At 40.4% G+C, this 20,670-nt stretch overlaps 1 pseudogene; it reads left to right on the top strand.

Annotated features, from left to right (window-relative positions):
* Positions 1-19,650: 19,650 nt before the first annotated feature.
* The window catches only part of LOC106574366 (39S ribosomal protein L39, mitochondrial-like), a 14,486-nt pseudogene continuing 13,466 nt past the window's right edge, over positions 19,651-20,670 (top strand).

Below are 20,670 nucleotides of genomic sequence, written 5' to 3'. Positions count from 1 at the left end.
ACTTTACTATTTCTATTTGTTTACAACTTTTACTTTAACTCATTCCTGAAGACAATTATGTATTTTTTACTCCTGTCACAGAAGTTGTCATGGAGAGAAGACCAAGGTGCAGCGGGAATGTGGATACTCATTCTTTTAATGAAAATACTCAAAGCATCCACAGGAAAACAAACAATAAACGATACTCACGACAGCAACAGTTTTGCAGGCTATACAAATGCAGTGCAAAAACAACTACCCACAACCCCAAAGAAAAACACACACTACTATATAGGACTCCCAATCAAAGGCAACTCAACACACCTGCCTTCAATTGGGAGTCCAATCACCCACACAACATTAAACACACACAAACCCCCTGCCACATCCTGACCAAAACTAACACAATTACGCCCTCTGCTGGTCAGGACGTGACAACTCCATACAATTTCCCTGACACGTGAAAGTACTTGCATTTCCAATGCTTAGTCAGACAGGTAAATGGTCCAGTTCACACACTTATCAAGAGAACATCCTTGGTCATCCCTACTGCCTCTGATCTAGCGGACTCACTAAATACAAGCTTTGTTTGTAAATTATGTCTGAGTGTTGGAGTGTTCCCATGGCTATTTCTTAAAGAAAAAGGAAAAAAAGAAAATCGTGCTGTCTGGTTGGTTTAATATAAGGAATGTCAAAGAAGTTATACTTTCACCACTGATACTTAATACTTTACTATTGATACTTAAGTATATTTAAAACCAAATACTTTTACTCATGTAGTATTTTACTGGGTGACTTTCACTTTTACTTGAGTAATTTTCTATGAAGGTATCTTTACTTTTACTAAAGTATGACGATTGGATACTTTTTCAACCATTGTTCAAGTCATTTATCACCCCAGACCCAACATTCACTTGGTGGCTTGAAGTAGGAGTGCTGAACTAGGATCTGTTTTAGCATTTGAGTATAATGAATAACATTACTTTGACAAGGGGGTAACTGATTCCAGTTCAGCATTCTTAGCCTGAGACATTTAATAAATGCGTACAGAGGAATACTGTTCTAGGATCAGCTTTGCCTAGATCATACTGAATCAGTTGTCTCTGAAATAAGATTATATGGATAGGGGTGGATTTGATCGTAGATCAGCCCTCCTACTCAACACCAGTTGCTATGACCTAACATTTTATGATTTCAGGGAACGAAGCCCTTCCAAAAGATCCCGAAGTACCTCTTCGTGCCTCCCAATGGTGGCTCCCTGCAGGGAGACAACGTGACGGAGCTGGTCCAAATCTGCTGGGTCTGTCATGGCCAGGGCACAAGGTGAGACCCAAATGCAGACACAGGAGGCAGATGGTTGAGCTCCGATATTTATTATAACAAAGGGAGTAGGCAAAGGCTGGTCAGGGACAGGCGAGAGTTCATCAACCAGGTCAGAGTCCAAACAGTACCAGACGATAGGCAGTCTCGAGGTCAGGAAGGGGTCAGAAACCAGATCCGAGTCCAAAAACAATATAAGGGGATAGGCAGGCTGGTAGTCAGAACAGGCAGAGTGGTCAGGCAGGCGGGTTCGGAGTCAGGACAGGCAAGGGTAAAAACCAAGAGGACTAGAAACAGAGACTGGGGAAAAGTAGGAGCAAGGAAAACCGCTGGTTGACTTGGCAAACAAGACGAACTGGCACAGAGAGATAGGAAACGCAGGGATATATACACCAGGGATAATAAGCGACACCTGGAGGGGGTGGAGACAATCACAAGGACAGGTGAACCAGATCAGGGTGTGACAGACCTTACACATAATTGTATGTGCGGGGTACAGAGATGAGGTAGTCATTCAAAAATAATGTTAAACACTATTGCACACAGATTGAGTCCATGCAACTTATTATGTGACTTCTTAAGCACATTTTACTCCTGAACTTATTGAGGCTTGCCATAAAGAAAATCTAAAAACATAATTCCACTTTGACATTATGGGGTATTTTGTGTAGGCCAGTGACAATCTAAATATAATCCATTTTACATTCAGGCTGTAACACAACATTTTTGGGAAAAAGCCAAGGGGTGTGAATTCTTCTGAAGGTAGTGTAGGTGGTAGTGCATACAGGCTGTCACCAATTTATTAATGAGTAATATACCTAAATGGATAATGGGAACACTTCAACCACTTAATTTTTATTCGAGACACTAGGTTTTTGACAATTTTATTTAGGTGTGACATTACCTCTAGCTGTTTTTATTGACACTAAACAGTTCAATGGGAACTCACCGTAGCATTGTGTATTTTCTGTGAACTTTCTAAATGTCAGCCAAAAAAATCACTGGACAAGTTAAATGGAACATAAAGGAGTGTTGCTTATATTGGTTACCTTTCTGGACAGTTTTTCTAAGATTTTGTCACCCTACGCAAATTTTTTCAAAATGTTCAACCTCGATCAAAATTATCCGGATTACTTTTTTGCAATCCAGGATTAGATCGATCTGGCTGTTTTTGAGGCAGTATATCAGAAAATAATTGGATAAGATGTCTCAAAAGTTACAGCCAAATGTGTAGGTAGAAAACAGAAACCGCTCTGTTTGTCACAACCGCTAAGAGCAGATATCGTGATTCTATGAACTAACCAACACATTCAATGGATTGAAAATTATTGGGGGGAATACGCTTATTACTGGACATGTATCGAACTTGAATATGTTCCCTTTGTTCATGTTAAAATTGATGTATTTGAATACATGAGGGCAGATACAAATGAACAGTGCATCATAGTTTAAGCAACAACAAAAAAATATTGCTATTTGTGATACAATTCGCTGATTTCCCATGGTCATTTGCCACCTTTGCCTCCCCTCCGCATTTAAAAAAAATCATAGAAACTCTGCTGATGCTGGAGATATTTCTACATATTACACCTTTAGCATACATGATGGAATAATTCTGCATAAAATAATTTATTGTACCTTTGTTCAGTAGGAAAGTTTTCTTGTCTGAACTAGAGGTGGATCCATAGACCAGTCACTCTTCATGAACACACAGCTGGTTACAGGTGATTCTAGTCTCTCTTGCTGAAGCCTGATTAAAACAATATATTTAGCCATGAGTCTTATTGTGGTTATTTAGTTAATCCCGAATTGAGACATTGAAATTAGAAATGTATTTAATTTGCTTTGAATTCATTGCAAATGGCAGTCCAAATGTACTTTTGTTACAGGTTGGATATTTTTTATTCACTGCAATAAATGTTTTATTTTATATTCTGCATTGTTTGATTTTATTCTTTGCTCCAATCCGTGCTCATACACTACTTGCTTGAATATTGAGATCTATCCCAGGTTTCTGAAGCTACCTCAGGTCATAACCACCTGCACATAGGTTAGTTAAGGATCAATGGGGAAGATAGGAGGTAGAAGCAGCATATCCCTGCTGTTTCCTTAGGTGAGGAGCAGTTATCATAGAAAAAGCATCCGAGTATAGTTTTTTTAAGTGTTATTTCTTACATAATTAGGCCAGACAAATGTTTTTTACATACAGCCGGGAAGAACTTTTGGATATCAGGACGACGGTAACTCACCAGCATTACGACCAGGAATACGACTTTCCAGGATCTAATCCTTTGTTCGTACACCCAAATACAAATTAACTAGAAGAGGTACTCGGAGTGGACTTCTAGACCGACTCAGGAGGCGCACACATCACCCACCGCTTCCAAGTGTCATGACTCACCTGTGAGGATCTGAAGGATCAGGTTACAGTGGGTCCGTTCTACAGCGCCCTCTCTCCCGAAGAGGGGGAGAGGGATGGAGTTGAACAGTTTTATGACGGTCGTAAATACTTTGTAGAAACTCTGCCTCTGTGCTCTGCTGAATTGAAGGGAAATAACCCTTTTGTAACAAAGACATTCTTCCCGCCAAAACTCCATCATCCAAAAGTGGAGAATGAAACAATAATACTAATATAAAGAATGTTGGAAATGGTGGTGGGGAATTAAAGAACAATCATGTTCTTTAAGGACAGTAGAACAACATAACTGTATCCCTGAATGTCTATATTTCCCAGTTATAAAATTTACATCTAAATGTTGTGGAACTTATATGATTAAATATGAAACTATTTGTGAGATGATGAAATGTGATCTCAGCCTTCTAAATGAGAAAATGGTTTTTCAAATAAAGTTTATCCACGACCATGTGAGCACAGACATTTTGCCAAACATAATGGAACCGCCCTTTTTCCAGAGTGTACAAAAAGACTCGTGACGAAATTCACATCAGACCAGTAGGCGGACGGTAAGCCGGACGTCATGAATGGTTAGACAATAGAGACTAGTATACGGACGGTAAGTCGGACGTGTAAAATGGTTAGACTCTACATTAGACCAGCATGACTGACAGCGTGAGCTGAAAGGTACGAAATGGTTAGAAACTCAAACTCTCTATCAAAAAAGACTACACAGGAACATTCAGTCTGCAGCTGTTTAAGTACTTTAGTCTAGTAAACTCGACCAAGAACCACCGGGTAGTACTTTGAAAGATCCATTCTAATGAACATTTCCTCTGGAAGATACCTTCCAACAGACACTCAAGAGACAGAGAAGCTACAAAATACATTGTGAATTCTGGGGGAAACAACCAGAGCCTTCTGATGAACTACTCTCCACAGACTGATCGAGTGATTTCAACAGAACGAGACGACAAAGACATACAATTGTAAATATGTACATTGCATTTCTAAATCCAAATGAGCGGTTGTTGGTTTGTTAAATATTGTCACAGTTGTTATAAGGAGCGGACCAAGATGCAGCGTTTTCGAAGTTCCACATATTTATTAAAAGTGAAACAATGCAATACACTGATAACTTGAAAATAGGAAGACAGCAAACCGTGATGCAGAGAGGACAACACACTACTCAAAAGACAATAACCCACCAACAACAATGAGAAAAACCCCTATTTAAATATGATCTCTAATCAGAGGCAATGAGGATCAGCTGCCTCCAATTAGAGATCAACCCCAAACAATCCCAACATAGAAATAGAAAACTAGAATTTAAACATAGAACTAGAAAACATAGATCAGCCCAAAAACACCCCCTGTCACACCCTGCCCTACTCTACTACAGAAAATGACATCTTACTAGGGTCAGCAGGTGACAAATATCCATATTTACAATGAGCGTATTATTCAACTGTATGTATGATAGGTGGTCCTTTGCCTCTTCTTTCTCGCTCCTTCTTACATGCCCTCCCTTTTCATTGTGTAACAAGCCATCATATCGGGTTAGTCCACTAGGGACTTTTCATTGCATTATGTAGTAATAAGTGTGTAATCTATCCTGTTTGTGTGATTATGTACTTCTGTGTGATTATTTAGTTAGTAAATAAATAATAAAGCCAATTTGTATATCGCTGATTCATCATTTATGCTAGGGTTCATGCAGATATTCAAGAATTTTGCGACATTCAGAGTGAGACGGAAGAGGGAAATAAGAATTAATGAATTGACTGTAACTGATGTAAGAGATATTCTTTAGAGTTTAGTCAGGAGACAGTAACTCGTTAAATAAACTTTTTCTGTGGTGCCCCAAGATGACTAATGAGTTAATTGATGCATGGTTAATGTAATCATCGTAATAATTAAACATAGTTTATTGATTTGATAAAATAATAGTCAAACACAATGATAGGAGTGTATTACTCACTAATGTTAAATCTCTGGATATAAAGTTGACAAGCAGAGGGCAATGATTTTCTTCCAGAGAGACATCAGGGATTGTAATATACTCTGTTTCACGGAAACATGGCTCTCTCGGGATATACTGTCTGAGTCGGTTCAGCCAGTTGGGTTCTCAGTTCATCGCACAGACAGGAATAAATATCTCTCCGGGAAGAAGACGGGCAGAGGTGTATGTTTCATGATTAACTACTCATGGTGTGATTGTGATAACATACAGGAACTCAAGTCTTTTGTTCACCCAACGTAAAATACCTCACAATCAAATGCTGACCGTATTACCTCCCAAGAGAATTCTCTTCGGTTATAGTCACAGCCGTGTATATTCCCCTTAAAGCTGATACTACAAGCTGGGGATTTTAACAAATAGATTTGAGGAAAACGCTACCGAAGTTTTATCAACATATTGACTGCAGTACTCGCGCTGCTAAAACACTCAACCACTGCTACTGTCACATGAGATGACATTGGAGAGACGAAGCAGGTACAGGGAGTAAAACATTTAATAAAGACGGTTTTAGAACGAGACAGGAACAGCGTCAGCAAACTAATATTAAAGACAAAAACAATACAATGCAGCAGCGGGGAACAGAGCTGGGGAACTGACAAATATAGGGGAGGAAATGAACAGGTGATAAGTGATGCGCGTGCTGAGGGAAGGCAGGTATGCGTGATGGATGGCAGGAGTGCATGATGCAGGGCAACCTGGCGCCCTCAAGGGCCAGGGAGAGGGAAAAGCGGGAGCAGACGTGACAGCTACTCCAACTTCCGGGATGACTACAAGGCCCTCCCCCGCCCTTCCTTCGGCAAATCTGATCACGACTCCATTTTGCTCCTCCCTTCCTATAGGCAGAAACTGAAACAGGAAGTACCCGTGCTAAGGACTATTCAATGCTGGTCTGACCAATCGGAATACACGCTTCAAGATTGTTTTGATCACACGGACTGGGATATGTTCCCGGTAGCCTCTGAGAATAACATTGATGAATACATTGATATGGTGAGTTTATCAGGAAATGTATAGGAGATGTTGTACCCACTGTGAGTATTAAAACCTACCCTAATCAGAAACCGTGGATAGATGGCAGCATTCGCGTAAAACTGAAAGTGCGAACCACCACATTTAACCATGGCAAGGTGACTAGGAATCTGGCAGAATACAAATAGTGTAGTTATTCCCACCGTAAGGCAATAAAACAAGAAAAACATCAGTATGGAGACAGTGGAGTCCCAATTCAACAGCTCAGACATGAGACGTATGTGACAGGGTCTACAGACAATCACAGACTACAAAAGGAAAACCAGCCACGTCGCGGTCACTGACATCTTGCTTACAGACAAGCTAAACACCTTCTTTGCCCGCTTTGAGGATAACACAGTGCCATCAATGCGGCTCGCTATCAAGGACTGTGGGCTCTCCTTCTCTGTAGCTGATGTGAGTAATACATTTAAGCGTGTTAACCCTCGCAAGGCTGCCGGACCAGACGGCATCCCTAGCCGTGGCCTCATTTATGTGCAGTCCAGCTGGCGGGTGTGTTAATGGACATATTCAATTTCTCCCTGTCCCAGTCTGCTGTCCCCACATGCTTCAAGATGTCCACCATTGTTCCTGTACCCAAGAAGGCAAAGGTAACTGAACTAAATGACTATCGCCCTGTAGCACTCACTTCTGTCATCATGAAGTGCTTTGAGAGACTAGTCAAGGATCATATCACCTCTACCTTAACTGACACCTTAGACCCACTTCAATTCGCTTAACGCCCCAATAGATCCACAGATGATGAAATCGCCATCGGACTGCACACTGCCGTATCCCATCTGGACAAGAGGAATACCTATGTAAGAATGCTGTTCATTGACTATAGCTCAGCAGTCAACACCATAGTACCCTCCAAGCTCATCATTATGTTCGAGGCCCTGGGTCTGAACCCCGCCCTGTGCAACTGGGTCCTGGACTTCCTGACAGACCGCCACAGGTGGTGAAGGTAGGAAACAACTCCTCCACTATGCTGATCTACAACACTGGGGCCCCACAAGGGTGCATGCTCAGCCCCCTCCTGTACTCCCTCTTCACCCATGACTGCATAGACACGCACTCCTCCAACTCAAATCATCAAGTTTGCAGATGACACAACAGTAGTAGGCTTGATTACCAACAATGACAAGACAGCCTACAGGGAGGAGGTGAGGGCTCTGGGAGTGTGTTGACCTCTTACTCAACGTCAACAAAACAAAGGAGATTATCGTGGACTTCAGGAAACAGCAGAGGGAGCACCCCCCTATCCACATCGACGGGACCGCAGTGGAGAAGGTGGAAAGCTTCAAGTTCCTCGGAGTACACATCACTGACAAACTGAAATGGTCCACCCACACAGAAAGTGTGGTGAAGAAGGCGCAATAGTGCCTCTTCAACCTCAGGAGGCTGAAGAAATGTGTCTTGGCACCTAAAATCCTCACACACTTTTACAGATGCACAATTGAGAGCATCCTGTCGGGCTGAATCACCACCTGGTACGACAACTGCACCGTCCGCCTGCACCCGATGTCACAGGAAGGCCAAAAAGATCTTCAAGGACAACAACCACCCGAGCCACTGCCTGTTCACCCCACTGTCATCCAGAAGGCGAGGTCAGTACAGGTGCATCAAAGCTGGGACCGAGAGACTGAAAAACAGCTTCTACCTCAAGGCCATCAGACTGTTAAATAGCCATCACTATCATCTTAGAGGCTGCTGCCTATAAACATAGACTTGAAATGACTGGCCACTTCAATGAATGGAACACTAGTCACTTTAATAATGTGTACATATTTTGCATTACTCATCCCATATGTATATACTGTATTCTATTCTATTCAACTGTATCTTGGTCTATGGCGCTCTGACATTGCTCGTCCATATATTTATTTATTTATTCTTAATTCCAGTCCTTTACTCAGATGTGTGTATTGTTGTGAAATTGTTAGATATCACTGCACTGTTGGAGCTAGAAACACAAGCATTTCGTTACACCAGCAATAACATCTGCTAAACACGTGTACGTGACCAATACAATTTGATTGATTTGAGATAGGGATACTTGATTCTGTTCTATCTGAAGATGTCACTATTGTACAGACTACTGGGGGGTACATATATTCAATAAAAAGTATCTGACACAACCTGACCTACGACATGTGGGCGAGGTTTAAAGTGGAACATAACAAATGAAGAGCTCCATTCGTCTGTTAGCCTACTCTTTCCATAAAAGAGAGTAGGCATATTATATTGTGTCATGTATGGTCGTCATTGAGATGGGAAACAGATTGCATATAGGCCTACGGAAGACAAGGAGAGACGAGATATTTTGTCACCACCCGCGAGAATGGCGACTGGAGAATGTCAGACAGGCGTGAGTGGTGGACATAGAGTGATACAAATTTGGAATGTACTACATACTCCAACCTAACCCTTTCTGCAATGTATTTCAAAACTATGTTTTGAGAACCCATACGAAATCTGAACTTGTCAGAGCATAGGCCATCATTCAGATTGTCTCACATACAGTTCCTTCAGAAAGTATTCACACCATTTGACTTTTTCCACATTTTGTTGTATTACAAAGTGGGATTCAAATTGATGTAATTGTCATTTTTGTCAATGACCTACACAAAATACGCTGCAATGTCAAAGTGGAAGAAATTGTTTTAATTTTTGTATTTTATTAATGAAAAGCAAAACACTGACATATCTTGATTAGATAATTATTCATTACGTTAGAAACACCTTTGGCAGCAATTACAGCTGTGAGTCTTTTGGGGTAAGTCTAAGAGCTTTGCACACCTGGATTGTACAGTATTTGCCCATTATTCTTTTTAATATTCTTCAAGCTCTGTGAAGTTGGTTGTTGATCATTGCTAGACAGTCATTTTCAAGTCTTGCCATAGGTTTTCAAGCAGATTTAAGTCAAAACTGTAACTAGGCCACTCAGGAACATTCAATGTCCTCTTGGTAAGCAACTCCCGTGTAGATTTGGCTTTGTGATTTAGGTTATTGTCCTGCTGGAAGGTGAATTCAACTCCCAGTGTCTGTTGGAAAGCAGACTGAACCAGGTTTTCCTCTAGGATTTTGCCTATGCTTAGCTCCATTCCATTTATTTTTATCCTAAATAACTCTCCAGTCCTTGCCGATGACAAGCATACCCATACCATGATGCAGCCACCACTATGCTCAAAAATATGAAGAGTGTTACTCAGTAAGATGTTGGATTTGCCTCAAACATAACGCTTTTATTCAGGACAAAAAGTTAATTTCTTTGCCACAATTTTCACAGTATTACTTTAGTGCCTGGTTGCAAACAGAAAGCATGTTTTGAGTATTTTTAGCTCTGTAACCGTTGTAAAATCATCATTGGCCTCATGGTAAAATCCCTGCGCGGTTTCCTTCCCTGTATCTTTGTAGTGACTGGGTGTTTTTAATACACCATCTAAAGCCTAATGAATAACTTAACCATGCTCAAAGGGATATTCAGTGTCTGTATTTATTCATTTTTTAACCCATCTATCATTCGGTGCCCTTCTTTGCGAGGCATTTGGAAAACATATTATTTTTACTCCTGAACTTATTTTGACTTGTCATAACAAAGGGGTTAAATACTTATTGACTCAAGACATTTTAGCTTTTAATTTTGTATTAATTTGTAAAAAATTCAATTCCACTTTGACATATTGGGATATTGTGTGTGTTGAACAGTGACACAAAATCAAAATGTAAAACATTTTAAATTCAGCCTGTAACACAACAAAATGTGGAAAAAGTCAAAGGGTGTGAATACTTTCTGAAGGCACTGTAGGTCATCTCTATTACAATGTAGACCTGGTCCAGAATAGCAGTTTCCCTCCTCCCTGGCAACTAATTTAGGAAGTACTGTATCTTTGTAACTAGAGATGTTAGACAGTGGTTTAGAGAAAAGCCCAGAAAAAAAACTCCAGGTCCTAGTTATTGGCAATAACTTGTCCTGCTCAGATCACATGGTCAAGAAAAACTAAAGTCCCCTACTCAAAGTTTCGCTCTGTTAGTTGGAACAAGTGAGACGATGAAGTGGCAAACAGATGCCTGATTCACACTATAGGGTCGACCCAAAGTGAACCGTACTTTACTGGCCATCCCAGTACAGCTCGGGTTGGTTTAGCTTGATTCAGCTTCTATTTTCCTGAATTTCATTACTAAGATGCTCAGTGCTCCTTCTGGTATCCGTGTTAAATTGTACCCTAGATATTGATCTAGGATCAGCTTCCCCTCCCACAGACCTAACCTTAACTATTAGTGGGGAAAATGCTAAACTGAACCAAGATCAGCGTCTAGGGGCAACTTCACCCTACTCCCATTAGCTAACTGCAGAAAGTGGCTTTACAGTACTTTTACTGCCTCACATAACCCATTATTGCTGAGCCAGCGAGCATAAGTGCACTATATCTTCACTCACCACAACTCGGGATTGTGTTGGAGTTGGAAGCCAAGGAAACATCAGGCCTCCATTAGTGAGAAGGCACATAACCTAAAGCCACGTTTGACTCCTGGCAGCGGAATCCTCAGAACTAAGGGGGATCCAAGAGTGAGGTAATTTGGGCTGTGTGTGTGTGTGTGTGTGTGTGTGTGTGTGTGTGTGTGTGTGTGTGTGTGTGTGTGTGTGTGTGTGTGTGTGTGTGTGTGGTGTGTGTACCTTCAGCTCTTGCTACGGCACCCCACAAAATAACCAAATAAACTACTGTATCGTGTATATTGTTATTTCAGAAATCCAACCTGGGTGTGCTCCAACTTGATCTAATCGATTTCCTCGCATGAATGTGAAGGATAATGAGTCGATCAACCTAGAAGCTGCGTTTTCACAGCACTTCAGATGGGTTTCATGCTGCACTGATGCTGTGTTTAATAGCAAGAGAGGAACAACATCACAGGCTGTTAAGTGTAGTCATTTGTGCAATGGAGTGTGGTCTCAAACTACACTTCTAAGGAGGGACCTGTGATTGAAGTTCTGACGTTAAACCCACGTCCTTGCTCAACAGGGTGGTGGTGGTGTTCATTAGGCACACCATAGCAAAACGTTTGGAACCCACAGGGTCCTGCATGGCTCAGTTGGTAGAGCATGGAGCTTACATCACCAGGGTTGTGGGTTTGATTCCCATGGGGGAAAAGTATGAGAATGTATGCACTCAATACTGTAAATCTATCTGGATTACATAGACAAAAAATGAACTTGTCCTCTTGCTCAGTTGTGCACCAGGGCCTCCCACTCCTCTTTCTATTCTGGTTAGAGACAGTTTGCGCTGTTCTGTGAAGGGAGTAGTACACAGCGTTGTACGAGATCTTCAGTTTCTAGGCAATTTCTCGCATGTAATAGCCTTCATTTCTCAGAAGAAAGTGATTTGTTTCTGGCCATTTTGAGCATGTAATTGAACCCACAAATGCTGATGCTCCAGATACTCAACTAGTCTAAAGAAGGCCAGTTTTATTTATTCTTTAATCAGAACAATAGTTTTCAGCTATGCCAACATATTTGCAGAAGGGTTTTCTAATGACTTATTAGCCTTTTAAAATGATAAACTTGGATTAGCTAACACAACATGCTATTGGAACACAGGAGTGATGGTTGCTGATAATGGGCCTCAGTACATATTCCATTAAAAATCAGCCGTTTCCAGCTACAATAGTCATTTACAACATTAACAATGTCTACACTGTATTTCTGATCTATTTGATGTTATTTTAATGGACAGAAAATGTGCTTTTCTTTCAAAAACATTTCTAAGTGACCCCAAACTTTTGAATGGTAGTGTCTAAAACACAGAAAATCACTTATTACACTGCAATGCCCCTTTAATTTGAATGACCAAACATTTCCTGCAAATGTCTTGCCCGCAAAAATATTGCATGTAAATATCCCAGATTGCACCTTTAATTAATAAAAAATGAGTACAATGAAACAACAGCAGCTCAAGGTTTGGGGGGCATCGTGCTGGAGAGGGTGCAGTCTGCAGTCATTAGTGTAATTGCACTGTGCTATAGGAAGCTGGTGTAGGTATGCTGGATAAGGGAGCAGGTAGCCATAAGGCTGACACTCCTTCAGGCGAAACAAAGAATGGAAATGCCTTTCAAAAATACAACGGTTTTCTTGTTGTGTTGCTACATATGGTATAAACAACAACGTTTATGGAGTGATGGTAGTGCCAACATAAATTGAGAAATTTTATTTGGCACTAATATCGCTCCATAAGGGTGTTCCAAACCTATACTTCAGCAGTTGCAATGATTACATTTCATATCTACTTCATGGCCAACAACTCTTAAATGACCATTCTTTCATTTTCCACACAGGATACAACAGGTGTAAAACAGTACAGTGAAATTCTTACTTTGAGAGCTCTTTAGCAACAATGCAGTAATAATAATAATATAGACAGTAGCAGATTTAAAAAAAAAAACGTTTTAAACAACACAAGAACTACCATGTGAGTTAAAGATGCACAATCGCTTCGCCATTTGCTGGTTGCTAAAATTCTAATAGTTAGCCTAATTTCAGTTTATGTGGCAAAACAAGCAAGTATCGTGTATAGAATCATTGTACGATCTAAACTGCTGTGAAATATATTTTCCATAACCAAAAATATTGTATTTTCAGCTGTTTGAAGCTGATGTACAAAACCGAAAGTAAAAGATGCAAAAACTAAACTTAGGAACGGGAAACATAGAAACAGCGCACATAGAACATACAGTGGGGGGAAAAAGTATTTGATCCCCTGCTGATTTTGTACGTTTGCCCACTTACAAAGAAATGATCAGTCTATAATTTTAATAGTAGGTTTATTTGAACAGTGAGAGACAGAACAACAACAAAAAAATCCAGAAAAACGCATGTCAAAAATGTTATAAAATGATTTGCATTTTAATGAGGGAAATAAGTATTTGACCCCTCTGCAAAACATGACTTAGTACTTGGTGGCAAAACCCTTGTTGGCAATCACAGAGGTCAGACGTTTCTTGTAGTTGGCCACCAGGTTTGCACACATCTCAGGAGGGATTTTGTCCCACTCCTCTTTGCAGATCTTCTCCAAGTCATTAAGGTTTCGAGGCTGACGTTTGGCAACTCGAACCTTCAGCTCCCTCCACAGATTTTCTATGGGATTAAGGTCTGGAGACTGGCTAGGCCACTCCAGGACCTTAATGTGCTTCTTCTTGAGCCACTCCTTTGTTGCCTTGGCCGTGTGTTTTGGGTCATTGTCATGCTGGAATACCCATCCACGACCCATTTTCAATGCCCTGGCTAAGGGAAGGAGGTTTTCACCCAAGATCACAGGTCCCTCCTTAGAAGTGCATGTACTAATACCCTAGTCCTCCCATCAGCGTAAAACAGCAGGAACTGGGATTAATCAAATCAGGCAATGCTTTTCCAATTCTCCAGTTACCAGTGTTTTCATTCCTTAGTCCACTGCAACCCCAGTTTCTTGTATTTTGCTGAAAGAAGTGGAACTGTAAGGTCGTCGGCTCCCATACCCCATTCGTGTCAAGGTACGACAAGTTGTGCATTCACATTCAATCCGAATGTGCAAACAGTCAGGAATGATCCGCAAGGAAGGTGGACCCTTTTGAATGTGAAAGATTTGGCTCATTAATCTATATAGTCCAAATCAGGATGATCCACACTTCTTAAAAAATATTTATACCAATCTATTGAACTTACAGGCAACAAACAATCAAATCATTATGGTTGGAGAGTACCTTAATGGATCGTAAAAGGAACTCTATGTACTAACTATCATCCTCCTGCCCTTAAGGAGACCACAAATATTATGGGCACATTAGAAATAGTGGATATTCGGAGACTTAAAAACCCTGACCTAGTGAGATCAAGCTAGTCGTCTTGACTACTTTCTTGACTCTTTCTCTCTTGCATCAAAGTTTAAAAAAAGTATGGATAGGAGACAGAATGAGATCGGACCATCATCTAATTGGCCTTCACATAACTCTTACAGAATTTCCACATGGACAGGGATATTGGAAATATAATCAGTCTACTGGAGGACAATTTGTTCTAAACAAAATCATTTATAACTGAATTTTCTAGTACAATTATCACATTTTAAGGTATGACCCAGGTGCAGACAGTGTTGATGAAACTAAAGTTTATTCTTTAAACAGGGGCAGGCAAACGACAGGTCAAGGCAGGCAGGGGTCAATAATCCAGAGAGGGTGTAAGGCACCGGAACAGCCGGCGGGCTCAGGGTCAGGTCAGGCAGAGGTCGGTAATCCAGAGTAGAGGCAAAGGTACAGGACAGCAGGCAGGGTCAGGGCAGGCAGGAAAGGTCAAAACTGGCAAACTAGAAAACAGGGACTATAGCAAAGACAGGAGCAAGGGAAACTACTGGTAGGTTTGAACGAAGAAAATGAACTCACACAGACAGACAGAAAACATAGGTATAAGTACCCAGGGGATAATGGGGAATATGGGCGACACCTGGAGGGAGATAGAGACAAGCACAAGGACAGGTGAAACAGATCAGGGAGTGGACAACAATATACTGCAGGTTCAGCAAATCCCCTTATTGTTTGGGATACCTTTAAATGTACATTCAGAGGTCATTCAATTCAATATTCATCATTAAAGAAAGCAGTTTCTATCTAAAGAGACAAGACTAACAAGGGAAATACAGGAATTAACAATACAGGTAGATAGCAATAAAAACGGTACTACAGTGGTACAAAAGAATTTAGAGGAAAAACAAAAAGAACTGGACGAACTTATTCAAAAATGTAATATATTGCAAAGAATAAAGCAAACTGGATGGAATATGGAGAAAATGCACCAAATTCTTACTGAATCTTCAACACAGGAATGATTCATTCTTAAGACTGAGTCATCCATGATTCTCCAAATAATATTTTAAAAGAGAAAGCTAAATATTTTATATCCTCAAAAGTTGTGATGCAAAAATACTAGTGAAATGAATAGCACTCAGAATTAAAAAGGTTTAACCAGGTATTGTTCATCCTGATCAGACAGGTTTTTTACATGGACGATACATTTGAGACAATATACGACAAATGCTACATCTCAGAGTTTTGAACTGTCAGGTGGAGTTAAACAAGGGTGTCTGCTGTCACAAGATGTATTTGTTATGGCCATCGAAATGCTAGCAATTAAAATATGATCAAATAACAACATTAAAGGATTAGAAATCCAAGGCTTAAAAACAACGGTGTCCATGTATGCCGATGACTCAAGTTTTATATTAAGTGCGCAAGTTGATCCCTGCAATGTCTCATTGAAGACCTAGATAACTTTTCTGGCTTCTCTGGACTAAAACCTTAATTATGATAACTGTACGATATTACGTATGGGATGTTTAAAAACACAACTTTTACATTAACCTGCAGTTTACCTATAAAATGGGCTGACGGTGAAGTACATACTTAGTATTCTTATCACAAAATATATAAATGAGCTCTCCACAATGAATGTCAATAGAAAACTAGTAAAAATGGACAAGATCCTGCAAACATAGAGAGGTAAATACCTGTCTTTATGGAAAAATTACACTAATTAACTCCTTCGTCATATCTCAGTTTATTCACTTACTTATGGTGCTGCCTACTACTGATGATTTGTTTTTCAAATCATGTGAGAAAAAAATGCTTTAACTGGTTTGCTAAACCAGACAAGATAAAGCGTGCCTATCTTGAATAATGAATATGAACTGGGTGGGCTGAGATTATTAAATATAAATGCACTAAACCTCTCTCTAAAAGCTTTCTTCACTTACTGTATACAAAAGTTTTACTTGAACACAAAATGGTTCTCAAGTAGATTACTAAGAAAGCTCACCCCTTGTTTAAAAATGGAATTTGTGCATTTCAAATTTTTCGATTAATTGAAAATGAAACTGTGTTCAAAGTATCTCTCTTTTTCAAACAAGCAATGCAGAGCTGATTACAATTTCTATTTCATCCCCCAGAAAAGATATAATAAATATTATAACAAATATTGATCAAATCAATATATTTATGGAAAATATGTTTTGGAAGGGTATTTTGTTTTTAAATGATATTGTAAATTGGAACGGTAGAGTTATGTCTTTCATGGAGCTATCGGAATTGTATGGGAAGGTCTGCTCAATCCAAGATTGCAACCAATTGATTACAGCACTACCTCAAAAATGGAGGAGGCAGGTGGCAGCGGGAGAAAGTAGGGAACTGGTCTGTCTGTCCAATATAAAGGATCAAAACTGGCGGAGGAACAAAATAGCATAAATAGGAAAGTATACCAGTTTTATTTGAGGACCAGGATGTTGACAGCTTTGCCATACATATTGCAAAATAGCTGGGAAGAGATATTTTATGTACTGATTCCATGGCACAGGGTGTATGAGTTGATATATAAAACAACACAAGATTTAAGACTTTGTGCTTTTCAGCTAAAATTATTGTACAGAATTCTTGCCACCAACAAAATGTTGAATATTTGGCTCATACAACCATCGCAGCTCTGCAGATTTTGTTGCGAGGATACAGAATCAATAGACTATTTGTTCTGATATTGTTCTCAGGTAGCTTGTTTCTGGTCTTCGGTTCAGGAATGGCTGAAAAAGCATAATATTCATCTAAAATTGACCCTAGAAATAGCATTGTTGGGAGATTTGGAGAGACCTGGTCAGTCAATTACTAATACTCTTAGTAAAAGTATTTATTTTCAACTCGCAATCTGTGGATTCTATTCAATTAGATTCAAATTGTATGTTAAACATCACAGTATAGTTGAAAGATATATGGTGCGTAGAAATCTGAAGAGGATGGCCAGCAGAGATAGGTAGGATGGGCTGAGGGAAATCGAGGGTTGGGCTGTGGAACTGGAGACAACTGGGAGTGAAGTTGCTGGGCGGGAGGTAGAATGACGGTCAAAGATAAAAGTAAAAAATAAATAAATAAGAAGTTTAAATGACACTAAAAAGGAACGTTGTTATATCCAAAGCCTGTTTGCCTGAGGCTGATGCTACGATTGTGCTTGTACGTGCGTATGCATGCATGCATGCATACACACACACATTCAAACGCACACATGTGCACACACACAGACACAAACACACATGTAAATAGTGCCACACATGCACACCAGTAGCGGTCGGACCAGTTTAAGATGAGGGAGGACGTTTTTTGTTGTTGTTGTTATGAACGTGGCCTTATTTCTATTACAGCATATTGGATGACTGTCATTCATATTCTGTTCACCCAGCTCAATGGAACATCAATAGGTTTAGGCTACTACATAATACTCAAATGTTCCCTATACCCATCATGAGGTTACTACAACCTAGCCTATGAATGAAAGTTTACAACATAGGTGCAAAGGTCGAAAGAAATTTGAGTAATTAAGGTGTGAGACATTGACACATTTAATACCGCCTTGCACAATCTTGCCTGTATCTAGCTGATCTGGGGTGTAATCATTAGTCCATCAGTTGTCCTTGATGTCTTTGTTGTTTTTTTGCATTGTTATTTTCTGTTTTCTTTGTCTTTCTATTTTTTTCTCTTTTGTTCTATATTGTTGGTGCATTGGGGGGGGGGGAATTATTATTATCATTATTTATTTAAAAAAATCTTGGGTGGGGGAACTGTGGGAGGGGGTGTTGAATGGTTGAGGGGCAGCTCTTGGGGAACTGTTTGGGGAGGGGGATCTTGGAGGGCTGGCGGTTGGGAGCTTGGGCCGGTGGCTGATGGATCGCTGGTTCGGGTTCCCGTTTTTGACCTTGTGGGAGATCTGTCGACGTGCCCTTGAGCAGGGCGTTGACCCTGGTTGCTTCTGTGTGTCGCTCTGGATGGGAGTCTGTTAGATAACTAATGTGATGTAGTTGTTGAGCGGCTTCACTGCAAGTATATTGTATGCTTTAAACATTCAATATTTCTTTAAAGTTGCAAACGAGAGTTTTTATTGGACAAATTCAGTTGTGTATCCTCTTTTCGTTCCGTTAGCTTCTGTTTAAGAAACATGTTTGTTACAGAATCGGCTGATTCCTGATCACATGCAAACACAGTTCACTTTCATAGCAGCCACATACAATCAGCATGATCCCTTTAATTGTTGGATAATTCAGTCTCGTATCTACACACTTTCCTCCTCACGTTTTCCTTCTCTTGTGGACTTCAGTACACAACACATCAGCTGTCTGTGACCAGCCGAAAAAACCTTTCCAATCCAAACCTTCATATCATAACCGCTACACACAGCTTACATCATTGTCACCATATTAGCTATAAAGTCAAGTCAACATAGCTTCTAGAACAAACGCGTTAGCAAACCCCTCTACAATCACGCAGTACAGTGTACAATTAGCAAGCAGTTTAGCAGTTACACCGGCAGGCCCCAGTGGCAATACATTTAAAAAACCAAAAGCTTACCTTGACTTGAGTTTCAGCTAGGTAACATAGCATCCTTCTCTGTTTGAGCCAGGTGTTTGAGTAGGCAAAACTTGCTAGCTGCATTTGCTAGCTAAGTAAGAGAAAGTTAAAAAAAATACGAACTGTAGCTAGCTCTCTCTCTCTCTCTCTCTCTCTTGCTTGCTTCTCCTTCATTTTTGAAGAAATGCATTTTTTTCAAAACTGTTGAACTATTGTCTTTCTCTCTCTTAGGGAACTACTCACCACATTTTGTGCATTGCAGTGCTAGCTAGCTGTAGCTTATGCTTTCAGTACTAGATTCATTTTCTGATCCATTGATTGGGTGGACAACTTGTCAGATCATGCTGCAAGAGCTCTGATAGGTTGGAGGATGTCCTCCGGAAGATGTCATAATTACTGTGTAAGTCTATGGAAGGGGGTGAGAACCACGAGCCGCCTAGGTTTTGTATTGAAGTCAATGTACCCATGGGAGGACGGAAGCTAGCTGTCCTTCGGAGTGGATGGGGAGGTTTTTAGGGGGATGGTTGGTGGTCTGGCCATTGGGAGCTTGGGCCAGTGGCCAAGAGGTCGCTGGTTCGGGTCACCAATTCGACTAGGTGGGAGATCTGTCAATGTGTATCAAGAATGGTCCACCACCCAAAGGACAGCCAGCTAATGGCAGGCCAGTGGTCGGAAACAGATCATTGATTAAGGAGGCTGACACAAACTGTGCAGAGTAACAGACAGGCTACAGTTTAAAAATATATAATAATAATTGCAGTGAAGCCGCTGAACATTCACATTGAGTCATCTAGCAAACACTCCCATCCCGTTGATCCTGTGGGTCGCTCGGGATGGGAGTGTTTGCTAGATGACTGAATGGGAATGTCCCCTTCATCTACACTGATTGAAGTGGATTTAATAGTTGACATCAATAAGGGATCATAACGTTCTCCAGGATTCACCTGGTCAGTCTGTTATGGAGCGAGCAGGTGTAACTAATGTATTGTACACTCAGTGTACATGTAAACAGAGCTGAAAAGTGACTCATAGCAGGAATATATAAATACTTATGGTAATATACTAATGGTAATATATACATATAAACAGGAGTAATAGTGACCAGTAGCAGGAGAAATAGATAAATACTCATGGTAATGGCAATCAATCAATGGATAGCAGTGTAATGGAGTAATAAATCTAATCAATAATTATTTTAGCAGCAGCTTAGGTTGTCTGAGTGGGTAGAGACCTGTGGATGGGCATAGAGTCAGTGTGGATAGTCTCTGAGAGAGGGAGAGCAGTAGTTGTTTGCCATTTAACAGTCTTATGGCTAGGGGATAGAAGCTGTTTAGGAGTCCGTTTGTCTGAGCCTTTATGCACCGGAACCGCCTGCCGGACGGAAGCATGATAAACAACTTGTCTTTAGCAATTTGGCATGTACAGTTGAAGTCGGAAGTTTACATACACCTTAGTCAACTACATTTAAACTCAGTTTTTCACAATTCCTGACATTTAATCCTAGTAAAGATTCCCTGTTTTAGGTCAGTTAGGATCACCA

Source organism: Salmo salar, chromosome ssa16 (genome assembly GCF_905237065.1).
Source record: "Salmo salar chromosome ssa16, Ssal_v3.1, whole genome shotgun sequence".
Taxonomy (NCBI): Eukaryota; Metazoa; Chordata; class Actinopteri; order Salmoniformes; family Salmonidae; genus Salmo; species Salmo salar.
The sequence above is the reverse complement of the archived record's forward strand: the minus strand, read 5'-3'. Positions and strand labels throughout refer to the sequence as shown.